Raw genomic sequence first — 8,908 nt, 5'->3', positions numbered from 1 at the left:
AGGGTTTCTTTCAGGGTAAAGAGTTTATAATGAAAAATTGAAAATACCCAAAAAAAAATGAAAAAATGATAGAAAAGGAAAAAGAAAATGCTAGAAAATATGGATCAAAGAGATTAATGACACGTGGATAAACATAGAACCGTTTGATCAAAATATTTTGCTGGGTTGTGTTCCACTGTGGTGTGGTCTACGAACTTATCATCAAATCATGGCTATCCTTGTAATCTACAAAATACAAAACTTATTCTATTTTTCTTCTCAATTAAGTTTTGTCTTCATTATAAAAAATAGAAAGAAAAAAAATTCTTCTAGAAGAATTTATTTTATTTTTAAAAATATATATATTTTTTGTTATCTTAAATATTAAATTTAAATAAAGGAATTAACAATATTTTGAAGAAAATTGCAGTTAAAATTTCAAAAATAAAAACTTCTTTGATATTGACACATATATTTTGTTGTTTCTAATTTAACAAATGCAAATACAAATTAATATCTTAAGCGGATGTAACTAGTTTCTGTTCTTAATTTTCTATTTATATATTGTTAAAAATGAGTAAAACACAGGAAAAAGTGTTTTTGTTAATGGTAATGTTTTAAATATTTACGAAGTAAAAATTAGGGTTTGGGAATAGAAAAGTGATGGTGCGTTGTATACGACAATAATGGTATTCATGCCAGATTAATAAATGTGTGGTTTGATCGTTGTAAAAGGTAAATGTTACAGTTTGAGAAATATGATTAGAAAGCGGCACATGTACAAAAGGTAATTTTGACAATATAATGTTGAATGTTAATGTTTAATTTCCGCACTTCATCCATTCCTTGTTTTATTTTGTGTCAAAAAAAAATTCATTTCTTGTTTTATTTTTTATTTTTTTACTTTTTCGTAGTACCTTGTATTTTTCTCTTTTTTGATCTTACGTTGTTTGTGATGTGTCTGTGTTTCGTTAACCATTAGCCTTATACAATGATTGGTTTGATTTATTTGATGTCAATTAGAAACATAAAAACTATTTTAAAGATTGTTAGTTTATCTCTTGGTTAAATATTATATTCTACTTATAAGTTTATGTATTTATTGCAAAGTATGTTCATTTATCTCTCTGATTATATTGCATTTCTTTTTATAATGGTTTGCTTAAGAAATTGTATTTGACATGAAATTGTGTTATTTTGTTTAATGGGATGAGAATGGTATGAACAAATACACTTTAGATGTATTTTCTTCATATCTTAACACATCTAATTGTGGTAGTTTTAAATATTCATCGCCTTGGTGGAAAGATATGTATGAGATTGGAAAAATTAGGGATATTGATGATAAATCATTCTAGGAATTGGCACACAAAAGTTTAGATGATGGGAATAAAATTTGGTTTCGTAAGATATTTGGATTGGATCAAGACCTCTCAACGAAGTATTCCACGAACTATTATCTATGTCATTGCAGGAAGGGTGTTGAGTTCATCATATTATGGCTTGGGATGATGGTAATAGGCTGGGGCTTTATATATTCATTCAAATTCTCAAAGTGTGCAAGTAAATGACTTGAGTATGATAACTTTCAAAACACTATATCTCAACTTTAGTTATATTTTTCTACCATTTTTTAATCAAGTCTAAAAAATGTGGGTTGCTGGGTAAACATTGTGATATCTATGTACCACCAAAGGTTATAAAAGTGCAAAATATTTATACCTATAATTTTAATCAGGAGGTTGAACTGTGTTGGCTTTTTCTAAAAAAATTACGAGTGTTTATCATAACTTGATAAGGGTTTGATCAAAAACATAGTTTGCAACGAAATAAAGACAAACACGCGCGCGCGCGCGCGCGGGGGGGGGGGGGGGCAAATTACCCTAGTTTCCATCACTCATAATCCGAGGTTAATCCAGTCATCTTGCACTTCCAACGATTTTTTCACCATAATCTTATAAGATTACAAATTGCTTAAATACAAAACAAGAGACTTCATATCCTCACACAAGAGGACTTCTATAATCATAGTTTAACAGATAAAAGAGATTGGTTACACTTGATATACAATCAAAGGTGATAAACTTAAAGTGCAAGTGACTTCTAAACACTTAAGAAATTCTAAGATTGAAAGTTTATAAGATTTTTTATAAGTGTTTGAGGGCTATTGAATTTGACAGAGTAATGACACTAGTAAAATGATAGAAGTCTTATTATAGTTCTTCAATTGCGTAGTCCTTGTATATGAGAGAATAAAAGAGTCGTTGTTGAAGAGGTGTCAGCGCATCAATTTAGTCCTTAAGGAGTTTGATAAAAGTAGTTACCCAAATAGTTTATTTTAAAGGGGATATTTGCTAGAGAGAGATATTTATTGATAAATGTTAAATTTTAGGGGTAGTATTTGTCTATTTTTAGACAATGCTTTATTTTAAACAAAGATATTGTTTTAATTTTGTAACGAAAAACTCTTTCATCAAATTGTTCTAAAAAATCAAAATTCGTATGATAGTAAAGTATGCTACGTGTAAATAAAATATCAATTTCTATAAAAATATGTTTATTTTGTTATTTTTAATTTAATACATGTGTATTTTCTCAATTCATTTAAAAAATAAAATAAAAATTCATTGTAATATGTTTTTATTCTATATTTTCTATTTATGTTTTTAAAAATTGTTATAGCACATAAATGATTTCACGAATATAAATATTCTAAATACCACGTAGAAAATAAATGTTCGGGTTTCAAAATAAAAGAATAGTGTTGTGAGAATACAATAAGAGTGTTGTCTATATATATATATATATATATAGCTTTAATGATAGACTAATCGATGAAAAGGCTAGTTCATTATAATAGTAAAAATAGGGCTATATCTATAACCAATCAAAACAAAGAAAGATACATTGTTGCTTAGTAGACAAAAAAAATTTGAGAAGCATCATAACAAGCAACATAAGGTTACACCACTAAATTTTTTTACGTATAAATATGCAAATGGTCCTTGCAAATATATCGAGTTTTGATTTTGGTCCCTGTAAAAAAAAAAACCCTTGCAAATTTTTTTGTCTGTTTAAAAGGTCCCTAGGACCCACTTTTTCGCTAAGATGTCATGGTTTAGCCCACGTGGCTGTTGCTGACTGTGCAACTTTTGCCACGTGGCACTTGTAACACCCCGTTCTCCCAACAACGTAATATTAATTAATATAATCAGAGTAAACCATACAACGGAGTGTCACACTGCTAATAAAAATTTCATAAATAGAAAATAGCTATTTATTTAAATCAACATTTAAAATATATCCAAAACTGCAGCGGAATAATTCTTTAGAAAATACTATTTCAACCAAATCCAACATAAAGGGAAAATCTTGGCACAAAGGCCTCAACGTAATCAACATTATTTTCGACAACGATAAACTCCATTATTAAGTCTTTTACCAAATATATGATACATAAAAGAAATGAAGAAAACAAAAACAGTTGCGACGAATCCCCATCCTAATATGTATCAGAGCCCTAGACACTTGAGTCGACCAAACCTACGAGCCATCATTACCTGCAAGTTACCCATACGAAGGGCAATGTTTTCAAGCAGAAGGGGTGAGAAACTTATCCAATAATAATAATATATAATTCATCAAATTAATGAAAACAACAAAGCATATCACAACATGCATCATTAATAATGTATATAAATAAATACATAAGCAACAACATAATTATTTTCAGCAACAAGGTACAACAACAACAACAACAACATTATCCACAACGACACTGACAACTCGACCATGCAACAACGACGACAACAACTCAACAATGCGACTACAACTTCAACAACAACTTAGACAACTTCATTATGCATGTGGTACCACCAGGGCATTAAGCCCCCTTCGCTAGGTCATAATTGGACCTGTCGGGCATTAAGCCCCCATCGCTAAGGTCATAAAGGACCTGTCAGGCATTAAGCCCCCATCGCTAACTATGCAACAGCACAACTCTAAATGCAATGGACTCAACTAGTGTATATCAACATACAACTACAACAGCACCCACAACAACAACATATGTGCCTAAAACAATTATGACACACTCCCCAACTTCGACATTAGATGATACAACAACGTCAACAACAGAAATCAATTACATTCATCTCAAGGTTCAAAACATCCTTCAATAGCAATTAAGTTTTGATCAATAGAACATAAGCCAAATACCCATAAAACACCTCAATTAAATCACTAATACTTAGGTTTGAAGTTGGGAAAGCAACCATAAGTTTTTGGACTAACTTGGGATTAGTTATGCTAAGTTTTCTTAAAGTTTTCTGAAGACCCACCTGGACTATTTTTATCATAACTCAAAATCTACAAATAATTTTCTAGTCACTCCAAATCCATTAGAAAGCTAACTCAATTATCTACAACTTTCATGTTTACACCGAAGGCTAATTCAAAACAGAAATGGGTGAAAAATGTGAGTATTTTCTAGATTGACCTGTCAGAAAATCGGTGGCCGATTTTGACAAATCGGTGGCCGATTTTTCCAGAACTAAAACTGGAAATTTAGGTCAGAAAATGGTGGCCGATTTTGGGCTTCTCAGCAGTTCAAAAATCAGTTTCTCAATGCGTTTTTCGCTTAAGAATCACTATTAAAAACCAATTTTCAATCACCCAAACCCCCAAAATGATTTAGAACAATGTTTACAGATTCTATTTACAACATAGCAAGTAAAACAACATATAACCATGCATTCAACAACATAATTCATCATAATTCATCAATTATCATAACTTCTCTAACCCTAACCTCAAGAACAACAATTCACCAATTTTTAGAATTACATATCAAGATTATTGAAAGGAATCCCACCCTTACCTTAGATTAGTTTTCCGAATTCCAACAGCCGCGTTCTTCGTCCAATTAGGGTTCTCTCTGACTTCTCTGATTTCTCTCCTCTTTTCTCAGTTATATCCGTTATGTTTTTCTTTCCCATTTACTGATTTTATTCTTTCTCTAATTGCTCTTCTCACCACAGTCCTACTCTTTCCCTTAATAATTAATTATTTCTACTAATAATAATATTTCTCCTCCACTTAAAAAAATACCTATTTAATAACTATTAACATATATTTCACCAATATAACATATATTAATAATATTTCACATAATATTCTAATAAATCAATTCAAATAACAATTATGAAAAAGTGGGCGTTACAGCACTAACGTGGCAATCAACATAATATAAAAATTTAAAAAACATTTTTAAAATTCTAAAAATTGTTTTTCGAAATTAAAAAATCTGAAAAATAGTACCACAAGGCAAAAGTTGCACAGTCGACAACTACTACATGGTGTAACACCCCGTTTTCCCAACATAAAAATTTCATATTAAATCTGAGTATTTAAATCATTAACGGAATGTCACATACTACTTGAAACTCATAAAATAGATAATAATAATTATCCTTCAAAATTCAACATCATAAAACCTTGAAACTTCGCAGCGGAAAATAGTTCAACATGATAAAAGTCTTGGCACGCAGGCCTCATCAAAAATCTCATAAGTTTTAGTTCAATAATTATTCATAAAAGTTCATAAAAGACACGTAAGGAATAGAAGTAAAGCAAGCCCCATCCTGTTACGTATCAGAGCACCTAGACACAATGTGAGGAGTCCACTCACGAACGCCTCTAGTCTTTGTTACCTGCAAGTTACCCATACGAAGGGCAACATTTTCAAGCTGAAGGGGTGAGATTTCACAGTCAATAAATTAAACATATAATTCATCAAAATGCATTTAACAACATAAAATATCTTTAACATATCAACCTTTATCACTTAGCATCATATCAATTCATAATCAAATATCATTCATAAATCATAATCAACATCATCTTTTAAATCATCATCAGACATCATATTCAACTCAACACTTGACTCGACAATGCGACTCAACTTGACAAATGCAACTCTTCACAACTTATAACATCGTAAACTTCTTGATATGCAAATGCATGTGGTACCATTCAGTGCATCAAGCCCCCAACATAATATGAGCGTAGTTAGGCTCTTCAACAAGTGAGCATAAAGCTGCCGGGCCTCAAGCCCCCAACGTCGTTTGAGCATTAAGCTGCCGGGCCTCAAGCCCCCATCTTTAATGAGTATGCAATGGACTCAATCTTCCTACAACTTAAACAACATCATAACATCTCTTGTAATTCCATAAACATGGACAACTTCTTAACTCTTTACAACTTAGACCGACTCATGCAACTTCAAGACATTAAATGGTCAACAGCATCGAACAACAGCAAATACAACATATACCAGTGCTTGAATGTCTCAACATCATTTGAGAAATAAATTACATCAACATAAATATCATAAAACATCATAACATTACTCATGCAACATTACTAATAATCTCAGTCATATAAACAGACTTCTGGAACATCTGGAAACATCCTAAACAACCCTCATTCTTACTTTTAAGATCAACTCATGACTATACGTGCGAAGGGATCGCATGGAAAACAGTCTTGGGCAACTAACAGCTTAACTCGCAATGGCGAGTGATTTGCTCGCAATGGCGAGTGATGGGTCTGCTCGCAGTGGCTAGGGGTTTGCTCGCAATGGCGAGTGTCTGGGTTGCTCGCAGTGGCGAGCGATCTTGCTCGCAGTTGCAAGCGATGACAGTCAGGCTCGGGCAGAAACCTAAAAATCTCAACTTTTGATCTATCCTCATGATTCTAACATCAAAACAACATCTAATTATCACCTTATGGAATATCTAAGGTCTGTACACAAGTTTGGCTTCATTCTAATGGAATTTCATGGTTCAATCATCAAATCGGTCATAAACCTAATTTCTCAATTCTCACAAAATCTCAACCTAATCATGTTAAATTCATTCTTCAGAATCATACCCTTAATAATATTGAAAGTTAGTCTCACCCTTACCTGATTATGATGAAATCGCAGCTCTCCCTCTAGTTTCTCCTTTTCTCTGACTTTTCTCCCTTTTTCTCCAAAAGCGTTTCACGTAAAAACGTTTCTAACTTATGTCTGCCCTATTTATCTCTTCGTATTACTCTACTAACCTCTAAACTTACTCATTTCAACTCACAGCCCCACTTTTAATATTTTTATTTTATTTTTCATATCTTATTATATTTAATAATAAAATAAGTCATACCAACATTATAACTTGCAAGGGTCTTTAATTTTTTTTACAAGGACCAAAATCAAAACTCCCTACATTTGCAAGTACTATTTACATATTTAAGTTCTCTCGTTAACTACCATTATATGTTTGTGGTTGTAAATTAACTTAGTCCTTGCTAGTTATTATTAAGTTCTCATCTTCATGATGATCAATTATGATATCATTAAGTTCTCATAATAGTTTGTGATTGTAAATTAACACAGTCATTGCTAGTTATTATTAAGATAGTCCTAGCTACATTTGCTACTTGTTAACATGTACAATAGATCTTCCATTATTTGTCATACACGAAGATGTATGGTGATCGAAATGTGAAGGTATGACTGAGACATTAAGACTATATAATCGACCATGGTTGCTAGAAACTTGTCAACTCTATGTATAGTGGTTAACTTCAAAGAATACCCTGACACTTTATTTGAAGATGAACCAACTCCAACAAAAGTCATTTGAGACCGGGAAATTCTAGCAAATACCTTGAGAAAGAATGATACGAAGTTATTCCATGCGCACCCCATCATTGTTACTATCACTCAAGTAGGACTCACTAAGATAAATGAAAAACAGATGACATGTCATCTTACGTTATTCTTAACATGTTTTTAAGTCATTTTCAGTTAGTTTTAATACATAATAGAGGAATATTAGAACAATTGTCTTTGGGAAGACCGTGAATGAAGATTCAAGAGACCTCATAAGACATTACAAAGGGAGAAATTATGTTCATGAGTCTCAAGACATCTCATATGAAAACAAACACCTAAAAAGACGAAGAAACAGACGGTTACGCGCAAAAGCACGCACTTGGGCGCCTCAAGCATGTTGTGAGACGCCTTGAGTTTGTCCCATGCGCCTTGAGCATGGAGCATGCGCCTCAAGCATGCAAAATCTCCCTACAAGATTAACTATCCTAAACACCGAACCATGTAAAAACTTCGGTGTAAGGTTGCAACTGATAGTTAAAGAGCAATGAACCCAAACCTCCGAGAGAGTGAGACCCCACACGTACAAACCCATGTGATCAGTATGTGCAACTTGACAAGTGGTATGTAGTAAAATCCCACAAACTCACCACTTAGATGGAAGAGTTAAGAACATGAATAATGTTTAACCATTAATTATTTTCATCAAATGAATAGAGGAGATTCAAAGAATCCCAACTGCTGCTAACATTTTGCAATCAACATATGTTAACTTCGAAACTCTTGCTCTATTGCAAATAGACTAAATTGAAAAACCCCATTTATCTTTTATTTTCTGTTTTCTAATCTCAAATAAGTAACGTGAATTGCCTAGTTGGAACCACAATCTATGTGGATACGATGCTCTACTTACACCTTATTACTTGGTAAACTATTTGGTACACTTGCCTAAATCCGACCATAAAAACCCCCATTACTTGCTTAAAGCAACCTGACCAAACTACACTTCTCCATGGTCTAGCAAGAGTTACACATTTGGGGCTCTTAAAGAAAGGAGCCCTTGTAATCCCGTTCTTATCAAGATCGAATTTTTAAATAACAACCATTCATTGGAAAAGTTAAGGCAATCAAAACAAAATAAATACAACAATGGAAGAGAATCAATGCCTTAGAAATGCACAATAATGAAAAATAGACACTAAGGAATAATAAAGTACAACTTTGAAGCAAATGCAAGTCAGAGTAGAGGTGACACAACAAGGAAAACCAACATAA

This window comes from Medicago sativa, chromosome 1 (assembly GCF_051527215.1).
Source record: "Medicago sativa cultivar Bolivia chromosome 1, Bolivia_mono, whole genome shotgun sequence".
NCBI lineage: Eukaryota > Viridiplantae > Streptophyta > Magnoliopsida > Fabales > Fabaceae > Medicago > Medicago sativa.
This window is presented reverse-complemented; position numbering follows the sequence as displayed.